The following is an 18473-nucleotide window of genomic DNA, read 5'->3' on the forward strand; positions in this document are numbered from 1 at the left end:
TACGGATGGATGGTACTGTGGGTAAAAATGAAGATATTTTATATTTGAAAATGACGTATAAAATATGTTACGAATAATAAATGTTGATCTTTACAGTTTTCTGCACTCTTTTTAATTTTTATTTGTCGTTATATCAAAAACCAGCAACATTCATAAATCCCTTTGTAAAACTTTCTTTAGATTCTTTGAACCGTGTTCTAAGATTTTTTATTCTTCTCTTAACAACAATAAATGGATCTATTTTTATAGCGGTCATTTAAACGTAGTCAAGGTTCACCTATTATGACAATATTTTTCCGAATAATTTTTTCTCACAGAGAATTCTGCAGAGCGTTCTGCTTTCGATGATATGTCATGAAGAAAGATGATGCACATTACGGTTTTTTTTTTTTTTTTTCAAGATTCACTACAAAAAAAAGATGTATTAATCACTTTGTTTACAGTTGACACGCAACAATTGAATCATTATTCATCTGTCCTTTGAATTCGCATACTTTCTTTTAACATTAACAACTTTTATCTTTGCAACATTCCAAACATTCAGTTTTTTTCCTTGGGCATGTATTTTGAACAATTATTATCCTTGAAGCCAAACTTTGACATTTTTTTTTCTTTCCTTTCTTATTGACAATATTATCAATTGTTGCGGGCCCACCAGCGGCCGAGCGGTAAAGTCGCTGAACGCTGGTAGTTCGGTCCGAGGTTCGAATCCCGCGAACGGGCTGGCTGCATGGGCGTTTTCGTGGTTTTCCCCATGTGTAACGTGTATACGAGCCAGTTTCCCTTAGAAAGTCCTCCACGAAAGGCATCCCTCCTCTTAGGCAGATAGCCCTAGTGTGTTTTGCCATAATTAAATACACACACATCAATTGTTGCTTTAGATACCAAAAAATCATGGCTTTCACAGCATTTTTAATAGTTAAATGCAAATAATTTTCTTCGGAAAGAGCACAAACATAGCTTTCCGTCCTTGGTTTCTTTAAAAGCACCATTTTGCATGAAAATAAAATTGTCAAGTAGCAGACGCTAATTTATATTTTAGAAAATATAGCTACAGTTAATTTTTTTCTCCAAGCAAGCGATTTTTTACTTCCTCTTACGAAGTAAAGGAAGTTTTGTAATCACAAAAAAATTCAGATACCATATTTCAACGAAAATATCCATTTTGACCGCAATTGAATTGAACGCAATTTAAAGATGTTTTTGCATGACATTTGTACTTAAGGACATAATAAAGGACTCTTTTTCTCGAAAACGCAAAAAAGGATTTAAAATTTTTGCAAAAAGAATTTAAAATGGATTCATAAGATGTTTTTTTCGTGAAGTCTGTAAGTACATATGTAGTTATCTCGCATAACTCAAAAACCAGTAGCCTCAGAGTGTTGAAGTTTTGTATATAAGACTGCTATAGCAGGTAGTTGTGCACCTCCCTTTTTGGTTTCAATCGGCCGCACCAAAATTACATAAATCTATACATACACCCACTCTGTTACTTGGCTCAGTCAGCTCAGGTTTTTCATTCATGGTAAATTGTGCATTTTTTGCTTTAAAAATGATTGAATTACGTTATTCTTATCTTCCCGTTAAGGTTTTTATGCCTTTAGTTAATCCGCATCCAATACTTGAAAATTATAGACAGTTTAAAAGTTGTTTAAGTGCATCTAAGCCTAATATTTTTTACCATAGGAACAATATTTGTTTACATTTGAAACTTACCAAAAGAGTGAATTAATTCTTTCTGCACCTTCAGTCCTTTTGCCGTGTAACTTTAGTTTTGTGCATCGAAAATTCTTCCTTCTTGCCTGCTGGCCAAATTGCTCGTTTTAGCGTAGAAACTAATTTTAATTGTAAATTTTTTTTAATATGTTTTAACTGTATTTGGTGTTTTATGTTCTTTTATATCTATAAATTTTAATAAACATATTTTGTGTTTTTATTATTCTTACCTTGCTGGGAAGTGAGAACTGAATTTAATTCAATGAGAAATATTTCTCTAATGATATTTGAGGAGGCCAGAATTGGCAAATCGTGAAGGAATCGTATTCCACCACGATAATGCGAGGCCTCACACATATTTAGTAACTCTTTCAAAATTTTGCTGCATGGTTGGGAATTGATGTCTCATCCCCCACACAGGCATGACCTTGCACCCTGGTATTATCATTTATTTCTGATTTTACGAAACTTCTCAAATGGTAAAAATTTCTGTAATAACCATGACCTCAAATCGCACATGGTTAAAATTTTTGCTGAAAAAAAATTAGAAGCTCTGTAAGCGCGGAATCACGTAGTTACCAGAAAGATGGCAAAAGGTCATCAAACAGAACGGAAGATATTTGACAGATAAATTCATTTTTTATATCGATGTAAGGTTTATCCTAATTCTATAACAGTTAATTTAAGTTTATGCAACTTTCCTATCGCTTCTACCTTCAGCTTACAGTTTCTTACCAGAATGAGTTTTTCAAATCGACATTAAATCCAAATGAGAAGGAGTAAGTATTTAAGTCAAGTTCGAGAGAGAATTATGATTCCTGAATAGCGTGCGTTTGCCTTTTGGCTACGTATCTCCAGGCTGTTACTACGCTCGGCCGTACTACATGTCTTTGATAGCTTCGCAGGCTAATTTAATATTACGAGCCAACTAGTTTAGAATTTGTTTTAGCTTCGGCTAAATCTCTTTAGTTAGTCTGTAGAGACATTAGGATTTTTGGAAGCAGAAGAGATGAAAAATTAGCAATGCCTTCGCCCGGAATCGAATTACGGACCTCTGAAATAGCGGTCTGGTGTGGAGAGTAATAATCCACAACCCTTTTGATTCGGACGCCACTGTAGAGAGACATTAGGAGTTTTTTGGGGGAGGGAGCAGGCAAGATGAAAAATAAGCAAACGCCTTCACCGGAAATCGAACCACGGACCTCTGGAATACCGGCCCAGCGTGCAGAACTACACCACGAAGGCACGCCAAGAAGGTAGGAGAAATACCTTTTATACTCCCCTTTTAAAGGGCGACTGGGGTTTTTAGGGGACCCAATCGCCAAATCCTGGGTGCGGAGAATCCTCATCCAACACCCTTTTTTGTTCGGGCGCCACTGTAGAGACATTTGGATTTTCGGAAGCAGAAGAGATGAAAAATTAGCACGCCTTCGCCGGGAATCGAACCATGGACCTCTGAAATACCGGCTCAGTGTGCTGACCACTACACCACGAAGACACACTAGGAAAGCGGGAGAAATACCTTACAAGTCATTCGTTAATTCTTATTTCTAGTATTTTTGAGTTTAAACTCGAGTGTAGGCTTTGTTGTACCAAGTGTAAGCCAAGTGTAGGCCTGAGAAAGGGGCCATCTGTGAACTATAATTTTGAGAAATAAAGGGTAATTAACTCTGCGTGAGTTTGCGTTTGTATTCTTGAGCTTACACGATTATTCGTTTAATAGTTCACGTGGTTCCTCAACACTTAGTTAATAGATAAAAGTGAGGAACATTACACAGAAAATACTGAATTTTATTTTACACTAAAAAAAAAAAAAAAAAAAAAAATTACGCTCTCGCCTACAGCCCGATAATTGTTTATATCTTCGTTTGTATTTTCAATATCATTCTCTGTCTCTTCTGCTCGTGTGACATTTGAAAAGATATCTGCTATGTTCAAATCTTTCGATTAATCTAAAGTTTTTGTTTTAATGTTAAGACAACTGTCTTCCGCTTATTAGTTGTAGCTCCTTCTTTGTTGATTTTTAGTTCTAAAATTTTAAAACAGTTTTGAAAAGAATAAGAAAATATGCACGAAAAACGTACGAAACAAAATTATCCCATATATCTGCCGAAATGCTATCTTGGATTATGCACATGGCAAAATGAATTATAGGAGGTAAGCGTTAACAACTAAGCGTAAAGACGCAATTCAGCGTGTTTTTTTAGCATTCTCGGACTTCCATGTGTTTGTTTTTTACACACTGTGGTGCACAGTCTTGAACGCCCGTGATTGGGCACTGCCACACACAGATAATCCGCAAACCGGATAATTCACCACTGTATATACTTCTTTAGAAGTGTTCCTTTTTATATATCTTGCTTATGTAAATTTGCGTATATATTGAGGTAATGGAAAACTAGTGTTAGAAATATGCTTAGATTTACTTTAGCTCTTATTTTATCTTCCACATTATTTGAACAGCAGAGAATAAAATATTAAGCAAACAATATAAATCACTTCTGTCGTAAAAAAAGTATACTACATTCCATGTTAGTGAGTTCTATTTTTTCTTCCTCCATTCCGTTGATGAAATTTTCCACTCTCTGTATACTCTCAGTAGAAGTTAGTAAAAAATATGATCCAACGTCAAAAAATATCATCACGCTCTGACGACAAAATTACTGCTTATTAGATTGAATAACAATGATCACACGGCGATGTGGGGAAAAAAATCTCCACAGACTGTTTCCGCCATTTTTCTAACCCTATCATGTAGTTACCGAAAATTGATCCAATTTGAGGGCCGGAATCAAATAAAATTCCGCGGGAAGCGGTGGTTCGTTTGTTCTAACTTCGTTTTCGGTCAGCACGTCTTGAATAAAACATCACATCGTCGACGCTTCCGTCGCTTGAAGTTCTTGATTTTCTTTTTTGTTTTCCCTGTTCTTTCTGTACTGCCGCTGTTGTTGTTGTTCTTTGGGTGACTGTTCGGGAGACTGAATCGACAACTCCAGAATCCGTTGGTGTGAACTAATCTGTTCATCTCCCGCCATGTTAGTGGCTGCTATCGAATTTGCATGCGTTGAGTGGTTCGATATTTTTTGGTGCCTTTTTTTATCTCTAAAGTTTTTGGTTTTACTCTATTTTTGCAATACTTTACGAAGCTATGATGTAGTTGCGGATTGAATATTATTCACGAAAAAAATAATGGCAACGAAAATCTATTTATTTACTTTTTTTTTATCAGAATACAAGGAAGCGGTTAATACTGCATATTCCATATCTTTTTATATAAAGATAGGAAATATCAAATAAAGATTGGTTCTTTCTTCCACCAAGTTATTCAATAAAAATCTTTAACTGGTGTATCAAACTTTGCAGTTTTATAAAGGATATATAAATAACAATTTGTTTTCACACATATGTATTTTTTATAACTTTTTATTCTCTTCTTTAGCCGGACAGTGGTCTATTGGTTAAAACTATTGAATGCTAACAATCTGTCCCGGGTTCAATTTCCTGGAACTTAACTGGCTGGCTGCAAGGGATATATAGGATTTTTCCATATGTAAAGTGAATATTACTCAGTTTACATTAAAAACGTCCTTCATGAGGCTATTGCTTCTAAACTAGATATCGTTCAATTCATTCCTGAGTAGGATTTTATGTTAATTAATCATTAATTATGATATGAAACTTTACTATAACTTCTTCTTTCTTTAATTTTTAACTTTTTCTTTCTCCTCAGAATGCAAATTAGTTGTAGAGTATTTAAGCCAAGGGTTTGAATTTGAATATTTTAGAGGTATAGTTTTTGGTAACCTCGCTAGCAGTATACCTTCTATGGCCATCTCTGCCCAAGTTTATTCTGGCTTTAGCCATTTCGTTAGCCGACGTCAAAAGCGCGCCGTTAATTACTTGAACCAGATTAAGTAAACTATTTTGTGTATCGTCTCCGAGGGTATCACTTAAATTTAAATTTCGATTTACGTTATTTTAAATCCAGTGACTGGCGGAGAGTAGTGCCTTCAGTTAAATTTTAAGACTTAATGAAGAGGTTATTTTAACCTTCGTAAGACTTTGTCAGTTTGGTTCAGACAGGAATGATGACTCGCGTGCCCGTCTATTACGGTCTCAAAGATATTGATTAAAGATTCTACAAAAGTAGAAACTTACACCTGTAGTAAATAACATTAACAGTTTATTTTATTTCATACTAGCCGAAATACCCGATTTCAGTTACGTTAGATTGAGAATAATGCATCTAACAACAGAGAGAACGATACCACTGAAATCCTTCTCTAATAACGATACAAAAAATACGATTCAGAGTCATACATTTTTCAGTCTGACGCGATATGGAACCCACATAAAAATTGCCATAGTATTATATCAGCAACAATGGCAGGCAGTTTTTGATGATTTTCGTCTTTGTAATCAAATGGTCGTAAAAGCTCAATTTCCATCCAATATTTCACCTATATATAATTTTAGTCGATTAGATGTGGCAAAAAACATGATTACTGTTAATCAGAAATCAAAAACGCGAACAAACACAGATATTCTTCTTATATATATAGATTTTGTAAAACTTATAAATTTTTTATTAACAAATTCTACGATTTAAAAGCGAGCAGTAGCAACACTCTTCGAAACAAAGCATTTTTATCTCTAACGCGCGAGACTGTCACTCGGAAAAATGAGTGCAAAAATGAGCGCTTTCAGAGTTTTTAATTAACATTTCGGCTGATTAAAGTCGTACGGATATGGGAATAATCGAAATGACTTCCCACCAGTTGGAATCTGGAATAATGTATTTAATGTTTGGCAATGCTATTTTTATTTCAGAAATTTTTTATTAACAAACTCTACGATTTGAAAGCGAGCAGTGGCAACAACTTTGGAAAACTAAGCAGATTTTCATCTACAGCTTGCGAGACTGTTGCTGCTCAGAAAAATGAGGGCGAAAATCATCGTTTCTCCGAATTTTTAATTAATATCTATGATTTTAGCAACACTTTTTTTTTTTTTTTTTTTTTTTTTTTTTTTTTTTTTTGTTTTTTTTTTTGTGTGTGTGTGTGTGGAAAAAAGCGGACATCAACCTTTTCCAGGACCCAGAAATGAATTGTAGAAAGTCTGGTGACAATAGCTATAGTGGTGACTGAGTTATTAGAGAACAAAAAAACACACAGACTTTCTTCTTTATATATATATAGATAGTTATTTGTGGATTATGAATAAAACGTTTTATAGATATCTGAGAAATCTATTTTAGTATTTACTTCAAAAATTACCAGGAATTTCTACCAACTTAGGCATTTGTAGCAATTTTACCGTACAGAGGCTTTTAACATATTTTTAAAATTATTTCGAAGCAGTTTAATTAATAACTAAAAAAATCTGAAAGCTTTCAGATTTTATATTACGCTCAAAGGGGCGTGTTTTAACGTTTTGTGTGTAACCCTTATTTATTAAATATCATGTTCTTCGCCTTTAAACCACAATATTCAGTTCAGCATCAATATCTTAAAATAATTTAAAAAGAGCATATCTTTTTAGAACCCTCGATACACAGCCTGGCGCGATTTTTTTTCGTATATTGTTGCCATTGCAACATTGAAATTGTTGAATTTGTAATAAATAATTTGTTAAAGTTTTACAAAATATGAACTAGATAGCAAACAAATTTCGAAATTCCTCATTTGGGCTTCCAGATGCCCATATTCCAGTGGAGGACAACTGTATTCAAAATTTTATGTGTCTAGATATCGTTGTTTTTCCCCAATGCGAGAAACATACATACATTCATGCAGATTCTTTAAGTTATTTAAATATAATGGAGGGCTCTATTCGGTGGCAACAATTTGAAAAGTGAAACGCGCTTGAGTGAAACGCCCTTCTGATGCCCATGATTTTCGTGTAATTTCCAGGATACTGATTTTCATTTCTCTTCTACTTTCCAGAATCCATAAATTAGGGTGGGTCTGCGCTTAGAAAGAGCTGTTTTCGAGAGGCCAAATCCACAATAGTCCATATGTGAAACTTCATTTTTTTTCAAGGAATCCAGCATCTTTTCGAAGTATGACTTGTTGCATTTTCTTGACTAAGTTTCCTCTTTGAAGTCGGTGGCATTAAGAAATGGAATTTCTTCTGTAAATATCGAACGTAAAAATTTCTGTCGGTAGGACACTGCGTTGATTTTTTTTTTACTGCGACAATCATAAATACCTTACTGAAACTTTTCTTGCGTTGACGAAACCAAGTCTGCAATAAATAGACAAATAACAAATAGACCTTTTTTTGTGTTTCAATCATTCAGGAAATAGTTTTCATAGAGAATTCTACAAATTCTTCTGTGTTGTTAAAATATTAAGACAATTTTGAAATGTCTGAATTAAAGTTTTTCTTCTTCAAGAATAAATGTGTAATATGCAAATTCATGTATAGCTTAAAAAATTTTGAATTAAAAACTCCCATTTTTTTGCAAAAAATACATCTACTTAAACATGATGTTAAAAATTTTATACATAATAATATAAAAATGTTTTTTAAAATTTGTAAAACGTATTTAAAAATACAAATTTTAAAAATAAATAGAAAAAATGTGCGAATTACATTTGCATTAAGCCTAAATATTGAATTCTGGAAGAAGGAATCAAGTAACTTTAATAAAAATGAGATATTAATAAATATATATAAGAAACTTATGAACATGAAAGAATAAAATTTTGAGAGCTAATTTTTTAAAACCTACTCGTGACATTTTTACAAAACTTGGCAGTTTGGCTTAATTTGAGTCGTAGAACGAAGTAAAACATTGGAAAAACTTTGGCATGTCATTTCAGAAAAAGTCCGATTTTGTGTCAAAATACCTATATTAGAACAATGCTATATATAAATCTAATACATATCTCAAGCTCCGCTGTTGAGACATTAGAAACGCAAGTTCAATTTCGTCAGTCGGAACACTACAACGGGGAATATAGAACAATCCCCATTTTTAGTCCAAAAGGACAATTTGCTCTGAAGGACTATTGTATTCGTTTTGCGATTTTGCAATGAAACCTTTAAAAGGTTGTATCACTTTTAAAATCTTTCCCACCAAATATTATCGCCCTGTATTATATCTGAAGAAATTAAATAATGAAGAATCAGCATAAATGTATATATCTTCCTCGCATTGTGATAAAACAGCGGTACCGCGAGCCAAAAAATTTGACTAACATTCCACATATTATAAGCATGCGGAAGACCTAATTTCAATTTGAAATTTGTTTTGTTATCAATTTCATATTTTGTAATAACTTCAATGAATTTTTGATTAAAACACTAAACGATTTCAAGGCGAGAAATGGCAACGTTGTATAGGGGAAAAAAAACATTTTTATCTCCAGCGCGTGAGATTGCCTATCGAAAATTCTAAAGATTTGCTCAATTTAAAATTATTTTGAGATATTGCTCTTGAACTGAATTTTATGGTTTAAGTGCGAAGAACATGATATTTAATAAATAAAGGTAACACACATAATGTTAAAAAAATGACCCTTTGGACGTAATTTAAAATCTGAAACCTTTCAGATTTTCTCTTTAATTTAATTAATTTTTTTTTTTTTTTTTTTTTTTTTTTTTTTTTTTTTTTTTTTTTTAGTCCAAAGCGGCAATTTGCCCTGAAGACATTTGCCATTTTGCCATTCTGCGTTACTTTCAAATCGTTGCCACCATATATTATCGCGCTGTCTTATATTTAAAGAAATTAAATAATGAAGAATCTGCATAAATGTACGTATGTTTTTTCCATTGTGATAAAACAACGGTACATAAAGCCATCCAAATTTGAATAACGTAATCTTCCATAGAATATGGGCATGTGGAAGCCCTTATTTGAATTTGAAATTTGCTTTGTTATCAATTTCAGATTTTGTAACACTTCAATGAATTTTTGATTAAAAAACTAAACGATTTCAAAGCGAGCAATAGCAACACTGTACGAAAAAAAAAATTCCTTCTCCAGCGCACGAAAATCTGTATCAGAAAGTCTAAACATATGCTCATTTTAAAATTAATTTGCGATATTGCTGTTTAACTGAATTTTATAGTCTGAGTACGTAGAACATGATATTTAATAAATTAAGTTAGCTCACAAAACCTTAAAAAAAGTCCCTTTGGACGTAATTTAAAATCTCAAACGTTTCCGATTTTTTTTACATTTTTTATTTTATTTATTTATTTATTTTTTAAATGTCCAAAGGGGCTTTGTCCCTGAGAGACCATTTTTTCAATTTGCGATTTTGCGTCGAATCACTTTGAATGCCTCTTTCCCTTTTCAAACTGTTGCCACCCAATACTGTCGCCCTGTACTATAGTTGAAGAAATTAAATAATGAAGAATCTGCATAAATGTATGTACGTTTCTCGCATTGTGATAAAACAACGGTACCTAGAGCCATGTAATTTTGAATGACGTAATCCTACTTCGAATTGGAAGGCCAGATTTGAAATTCGTTTTATTATCGATTTCCTATCTTGTAAAACTTTAACGAATTTTTGATTAACAAATTCAAGAATTTCAAAGCGAGCCATGGCAACGTTGTACAGAAAAAAAATATTTTTATCTTCAGCGCGTGAGACTGTGAATCGGAAATTCTAAACATACGCTCAATTTAAAATTATTTTGGGATATTGCTCTTGAACTGAATTTTATGGTTTAAGTGCGAAGAACATAATGTTTAATAAATAAAGATTAAAAAAAGCCCCTTTGGACGTAATTCAAAATCTAAAACATTTCAGGTTTTTTTTTTTTTTTTTTTTTTTTTTTTTTTTTTTTTTTTTAAATTTGTATTATTTTTTTTTTCTGTGCACAAAGCAATCCGTTTCCACTTAAAAAAGACCTCAGAATTGTAGAGACTAGGCATTGGGCACTGGCTTACCATAAATCTCATGTCATTATTATTCTCTTCAACAATTTTGCGGTAGATACTCTATTCCTGTAGAAATTTTTACCGCTGTTTCTTCCATTGCTGGTAAATTCCAGAAACGGTAAAAAGAACGCAAATGAAAATAACGACGAATTTGCAATATTTATCGATTCTAATTTTCTTTCTTGAATATAAAATCTCGGGATAATAATATCTGAAATAAAGTTGTTTGATTGAAGGACAGTTATGAGAAGGAATGATTATGGGCAGAGTGACCAGAGTTTGACGCATTCTAAAAATTTGGCGACTAAAATGATTGCCATAACACATAAGTCCCCAAAATGGGCCAATAATTGAACTGGTGATTGAAAAAAAAAAGATTTCTAAAAGATGCGGAATTAAAGTCTATTAATGCAGAATTAAAGTCTATCCGTAGGAGGAAAAAAAATCTATCTCAATTCATAAAATAATGCAGTAGGTCTCCCAGTCATTGAGCGAAAGAAGGGTAATATTCTGGGAATATTTTTGGCCGGTGCATATTCGGCTATCAGCTCCCCAAACGATTCTTAATTATCATTTAACCCCTTTAAAATTTTATCGGCCACCCGACCGGTATGGTGGTTAGCATCGCTGACTGCCGTGCGAAGGGCCCGGATTCGAATCGGAGAAGGCATGGATGTTTGAAAATGTATGGTGTCCGTGCGGCATGGCGGCACTCTAAATATGAGGCGAACCGAAAGTCCTCTCGTGTGCTATGCTGGAAAGGAAAAGGTTTCGTTCATCAAAATTAGGGGCGGAACTGAGTTAAATCTCGCTGTCATGTGTAAAGTTCTCAAGGCTGTTGCCAACGACAGGCGTAAAACTTGCGCTCCTTGCCACGAGAAACTTTGTGGAATTGGGCTGACTATAGGTCAGACAAGTCGGCATTAGGAACAACAACAAGAAGGACATCGGAGAAAAGGAAGATAAGGGGGTCAAACAAAAGATACAGTTTTTCAACGACCAAACTCACCACTTGTAGATAAGGTTACAGTGAGATGGAATATAAATAATAGAAGTAAAGTGAAGTCACGTGTTGAGAAAGTTTCTTAAGTGTGAAAACACCTGCCACGCCCGAATAGCTTAACGAAAAACCCGCGCCAAATATTTTTCAAGTACAAGGGAAAAAAAACACAAAGGTCTAAATAAAAATTGAATACACTGAATAAAAAAAAATCTGAAAGCTTTCAGATTTTATATTACGCCCAAAGGGGCGTTTTTTCTACCGCTCCTTTCCACGAGGAATTTCGTGGGCTTGGGCTGACTACGTCAGACAAGTGAGCATAAGCAACAACAAAATTTCATCAACCCCAGGGTCTATATCGAGCCCTATGGGAACCCGACTTAAGGTGTTTCGGAGGCCTTTCCTATCAGAGGCGAAGGACGTTCTGCCAAGAGCTCGTTCCGCCTTTGGCATTCAATTACTGTTGTAGCTAGTTCCAGTTCAGATGCACCACGTTTTACTTCTCAAACGCAAATTGAATTCTTCTTTTGATACATAGCATAAAACCTAGAGAACAGCAGGTAAATAATACCATACATTCTAAATAATATCTCGTTTCAAACTGGAAACCATGTTTGTTCTTCCGTCCTGCAAAAGGTTCCATCTAATCTGATATCTCTGATATCTTGCTTACACTGTGGAACCCATCAAAAAGGCAGACGTCTCAATGCAAAAATCGCGTGCTTTTTTTCAATCCTGGATTCTCTTCAGATTGTGACCCCCTTCCGGATAGTCAGGTAACAAAGAATAATAACGCAAAAGAATAAATAAAACAGAATAAGACCACGTGCTCTCTATAGACGTAAGTCGTTAATAGCTCTCAGCCACACAAACAGAGCCCTTTGTGTGGACCGTTCACGCAAAGCCAACTTCTTTTATATGGCGGACAGAACATTGTGAGTAGAAAATGCATTATTGTTTCGCTTGTCGGTGAAAACCATGAGCGAATAAGCTGTAAAAAAAACTCCATTTTCTTGTACGTGGGAGATGCATGCATTACTTAATCGAAAAGTGAGTTTATTTTAGCATGATAGGAGAAACACTGTGCATAAGGCGTCATGAAGTATTCCATGAAAGATAATAAGTTTTCGAGTAGAGTGACTTCGATGACGTGTTGTCAAAATAGGTATTCTAATTTTGTCCCTTTTTTTATTAGGCTTAATAAATATTTTGTTTAACGATGGATACGTAGAAGGAAAGATATTTGTTGAGTGCTAGTATATCTTAATGCATATCAATATTTACATATTATTATCATACTGTCTAAATACTTTTATTTCATGCATAAATGAAACAAGGCCCTTAATGTTTTCTGCAAATATTCATAACTAAATTTTATAAGTCACATGCTCAGTGCATATTCTTACAAAAGGCGAAGAGAAAAAAAAAATGTGTGCCGTGAACGCAGTCAGCAGAGTCATGTTCACGTTAACAGAGTATTAGCTGTTGCCATACTTGTTTTATATTCGCTACATTATTTATATTTGAGATGTCAATTGATGAAACAACCGAATGATGAAGATATCCAGATTTCCTCTGGATACCTTTACCAGTAAAACCTTTTACTGTTTGGAGTTGTGAAAAATCTGAGTTGGAAACCACATGACTTCCTTGTACGGCTTGTAAATGATGCACATTTTTTGGTGCATTTCATTTAAACTTATTTCCTCGAATTTCATTAGAGACATATTTCTTCTTCAATTCATTCAGTTCTCACTTCTCGGTAGGGAAAAACATCTAAAAACTTAAAATAACTACATTAAAAGTTGTAAAATATAGAAAAATTTAAAACACTAAACAGAGTTAAAAGGAGGGGTTTTTCCCCCCTCCAAAAATTAAGAGTTTGTACGCAAAAACAAGTAATTCGGCCGGTGGGCAGGATTATTTTTCGGCGCCCAAAACTGAAAATCTTTTTATCCCACTTGGCAAAAAGGCACTGAAATTGGTGCACAAACTGATTTAATTTACTATTGCACTAAGAGTTTCAAATGTAAACAAATGGCGCCTTCGTTAGGCTTAGTATCACTTAAACAACTTTTAAATTCTTGATAATTCTCTACAATTATTGCAAGAAGACATAAAAAAAGACAATAAAAAACTTAACTAAAGACATAAAAAACTTAACTAGAACGTAAGAACAATATAATTCATTCACTTTCAAAGTAAAAAGTGCGCAATTTACCAAATATAAAAATAAAAATATCTGTTACGTACACTACATGGCTTTCCCAAATATAAGTGTGTATACCACACGGCTTTCCTAAATATAAGTATCTTTTAATCTTACCCAAATATAAGTAGCTGGGAGACCTCATTAAAAATTAGATTTCGTTATTTTCTCAAATTTTCGTTATTTGACATTATCAAAATATGAATATTTTCGTCATTTAAAACATTTCTGTAACTGAAAGTATATGACAACAATCAATGTTTGCGAAATTTTCCGATTGCCATAAATAAAAGGATTTACACCACCGGATGGTCTAGCAGTCCCATATGCAAAACTTCAGCGTTCTACCGCAAATCGTTTTTGAGCTATGCCAGATACATATGTTTGTACAGACGTTACGAAAAAAATCCATTAAATAATCCGTTGTGGAATAAAGAGTTATTCATTCTATCCATACGAATAAACTTCACTGAAAAAAAAAAGTCAAATTTAATTGGGAATGGCAAAATGGATAACCGTTGAAATCAGATAACCGAAATTTTTCATGATTACTATACTTCCTTTACTCCGTGTCAGGAAATAAAAAGTATTCCAGTCAGATCATTGGTGATTGAAAACGGGAGTTAAACATTGGGCAGGACAACTAATACTTTGGTTAATAATTTTAATTTAAAACTTTATTCGAATCGTTAAGAGTATCGGGGGCTTACTAGTATACAAATGATATTGGTTGAAAACTAGGCAGGCTGAGCTACAGTTAAAATTAAGTTTCAGAATTTTGTTTCATTACACAACACAAGATTTATAAAATAAGTGTGATTGGTACTTACAGTGGCTCAAGCAAATGAGGATACACCTTATTTTTACTTGATAAATCTAACTATCACTATAGTCTAAATATAGATTCTCATAACACTGCAGGGCATAACACAGTAATAGAAATCGATCAAAACCATATATAATATAAATAACACATTAACCAATATAACCAATATAAATAACACGTTACCAGGTGGAGTTCCACTCTTTTATCTGTGTAAGAACTTCGTGAACACATAAGCGAATAATCACTTGAGTCCGCGAACGGATACATAAAACTCAAGAAGGGTTAATCACCCTTTATTATTCAAAATAAGAATTAAACAGACGGCTCCTTTCTCAGAGTGTACAGCAAAGCCTCCACTTAGGCTTGAACTCAAAGTAATAAGAAATAAATCTTAACTAAAATGATATAGCTGAAGCTATTAAGATTTCTGAGTAGTTGGCATCTAAATATCAAATAATCTGGCGAAGCCATCAAGAGCCTGAAATACGACCGAGCGTAGTAATAGCTTAGATACAGAGATGTAGCCAAAAGGCAAACGCACACTAGTCAGAAACTCTGGCTCTCTCTCGAAGTCAGTGGAACTTCGACTTAAATACCCCTTTATTCATTTGCATTAAACGCGATTCTAAAAACACATTCTGGTAGGAAATTGTAAGCTGAAATTAAGACGGACAGGAAAGTAACTTTTATCTAAAGATAACTGGTAAAAAGTAAGGATAAACCTTACAATTAAGAAGCGGAAACATGTTTATAATTTTACACGTAACAATTGATTTAATTTAAAGTAATAATAAAGAACAATCACCATAAAATCCTAAAATTAAAAATTTCAGAAGCATTTTAACTAAACATATGCAAATTTTGGAGGCATCCCTCCTCTTAGACAGATAGCCTTAGTGTGCTTTACTATAATTAAATAAACCAAACCTTTTAGATGCCCTTTGCTTTCTTTTGTGCTTAACCCTTTCAGTAGTTTGAAGCGTAACTACTGATTATTCTCTAGGATACTGTGAAGAAATCTACCAATATTTTTTGGAATGATCCAGAACTCTGAAGTGTTTCGTTTCACAAAATAAATTTTATCAACCTATCGTCAGACCTATGTGCATTCAATCTATTACGAACCCGTACGCAGGCAACATTCTACAATACCTAATATTACCTAATTAATTTAATTTCCTAAATAACTATAATAATTATTTATCGCCATGCAATTATTATAAATAATTACTAAGAACTATTTTTCAGTCTGTAATAATACACATAAATGTTAGCTCAAAGATTAAAAAAATGAAATAATTATCAATTATAATATAATTCTAAAAACCTTTCATTGTTGCATAATTATTATAATTAATTATACAGTAATTAAACTATTGGACTTCATTGCAGTAATGATATAATAATGAAAATCCTACAGTAAAATATAATTATTGGATAATTATAATTACAATTATAATGCTGCAATAAAGTTTATTTATTACGTTACATTATAAAATGATGTATATATAACGAAACTGTTGTATACTGAAAGCAGTTGCATTTTTTACGAATATGTAAATAAATATATGCACGAAATTAAATAGTGTAATAAAACAGCTAATTATAAATGATGAACAGACTATATTAATTAAAACAAATTTTGTCTTCTTACGTCTGTGCTCTTTGAATGTCGTGGAAATAAACAGGGAAATTTGAAGCCTGACTTCTACAGAACAAAAAACTTTGGGTTATATTCAAAGTTATGAGAACTTACCATCATAACCGTGTTTATTAATGAGCACGATATAGTCAGTTGAAAAACAGTAATAAATTGGAACAAGTTCTAAGGAATCTAAAGAAAGTTTTCAATCACTATAGTCTAAATATAGCTTCCCATAACACCGCAGGGCATAACACAGTAATATAAGTCGATCAAACCCTTTTTACGAAGCACAAAAACCAAGCCATTCAAATACTGACAGTTTATTTAAACAGAGGCATCGGTTCCATCAGAATAATAATCAGGAATGTTTGGAGCAACTTTGGTGGGATTTCTGTAACTTTCATACTTCGATGGTAGCCAGCTATTACAGGAGTTGGTACTCGTATAATACATAAGTATGTAAATAATTTTTGTTGAGTTTGTATGGGAGCATCTGGTACTCGGAAAGTACAAACAGGGAAAACAGTCCCCCGATTCCGAAAGGATACCCAAGGAAACCCAAAGAGCCGAAAGGAAAACCCAAAGAGCTATTTTGCTCAATTTTTTACAACAGTGGCATAAACCCCAAAAGGTTCTGATTTTGGTTAAAGTTCTTACGTATAAACACAACCACCTTGAGACTATGTGACAATTTTTTACATGAAAACGTACCTATTGGCTTAAGTTGATAATTTTCACGAATTCTTTTAAGAAGATTCTCAAAACTATACATATAAATAGTAATCCGGCAGATATTATCAACATATCGAAAGAAAGCATGCTTTAGGAATTTAAAATAGTAACTTTAATTATTAAATGAGGATTATATGATACACTTATAGAAAAATAAAGGTATTCTTATATTATCGGGAGCAGATTCAGAACTGTAAGTGTGTTTATATGTGTATGTATACACATGCATACAGGAACACATACATTCATACATTTCTGAATCCTGTTCTGATAACAGAACTAAGTAAATAAATAAAACACTTACAGTTTTCTTGAAATCGTTCTGCAATTTTTTCCTCTATTCTTCTCACCTTATCTATCACAGTGGTCTGTTTTCGTTTAAAGAAATGTCAGAAAACTACACAAACCTGGCATCTCGCACAACTTCACATTGCTATCAGTTAAACGTACCTCATCATTGTTCATTGCTCCTTTTAAAGATTTTGTAGGCCAAAATCTGTATTCCTGAAGAAACTTTAACGCAGTTTTCTTCCATTGCTGGCAAATTCCACTACGCGACATTTTAAAATTGAGCTGAAAGTCAAAAAGTATCATTAGTCTGTAAAAACCATTTAAACGTGGAATATAACAAAACGAACACGTACGAAAATGACGTCGTTGATTGACTAAAAGATTGTTGTGAACATGGTTGCCTGAAAAATATTTAATCGCAACTACATGAATGTTGTCCTAAAGGTCTTTTAAAGTTACAGGTTTGTGCAGCAAAGATAAAAGTCACTGTCTGTGGGGGGGGGGGGGTACACTTGCAAAAATGCTGATCATTGGGCCCAGCAGGTTGTCCTAGCCATCAGTTTGGCAGGTTTCCCTTCATAAAGCTACTTGCAGACTGTTTATTTTGGCAAGTTCTAGAATTCACCAGCTTCTTTGTTGCTGAGTTAACTCCATTTTCGATATCACTGCCTTTAACTAAGGTCAAAACTAGCTATTCTTAAAAAATATATACGTGAAAATATTTTTAATTAACTGAACTTAAAACAAAATATTCCAATAATCAGTTCCTTCAATTCAGAGCTTGTTTATAGACGACATTGCGAAAGAAGAATAAATTTAAATGTAGCAGACGATATTTCTTATTTTAAAGAATAAGCTATTGCTAGAAACATATTTTTTAAATTCTCTATCAAAATCCTTTAAAAATGTGTAAACACTATGTTTTTAATTGAATAGTTTGATTCGTAAGGTGTTATTAAGACTAAAAGGTTGAAAATAAAAAATAAGAAAAAATTTTATAAAGCTTTTATTTAAAATTAAAAGTAGCAGACGATATTTTTCATTTCAAATAATAAGCTGTTGCTAGAAACGTTCTTTCCAAAATATCTGCTTTTTTGAATTCTTTATCAAAATCGTTTTAAAACCGTATAAACACTATTTATATTTTTAAATTGA

General features: G+C 33.1%; 1 protein-coding gene across 1 annotated transcript in view; it reads right to left on the reverse strand.

Annotated features, from left to right (window-relative positions):
• Window positions 1–17771, reverse strand: part of fuss (SKI family transcriptional corepressor fussel) — a 337279-nt gene extending 319508 nt beyond the window's left edge. The window contains exon 1 of the mRNA XM_085810407.1: window positions 17332–17771. The gene's annotated coding sequence lies outside the window, so the exon portion shown is untranslated. The remainder of the gene's footprint in view (window positions 1–17331) is intronic.
• Between the last annotated feature and the right edge of the window lie 702 nt (window positions 17772–18473).

This window comes from Stegodyphus dumicola, chromosome 2 (genome assembly GCF_044657685.1).
Source record: "Stegodyphus dumicola isolate Sdum_Otavi_A_Nest chromosome 2, ASM4465768v1".
In the NCBI taxonomy this organism is placed as follows: Eukaryota; Metazoa; Arthropoda; class Arachnida; order Araneae; family Eresidae; genus Stegodyphus; species Stegodyphus dumicola.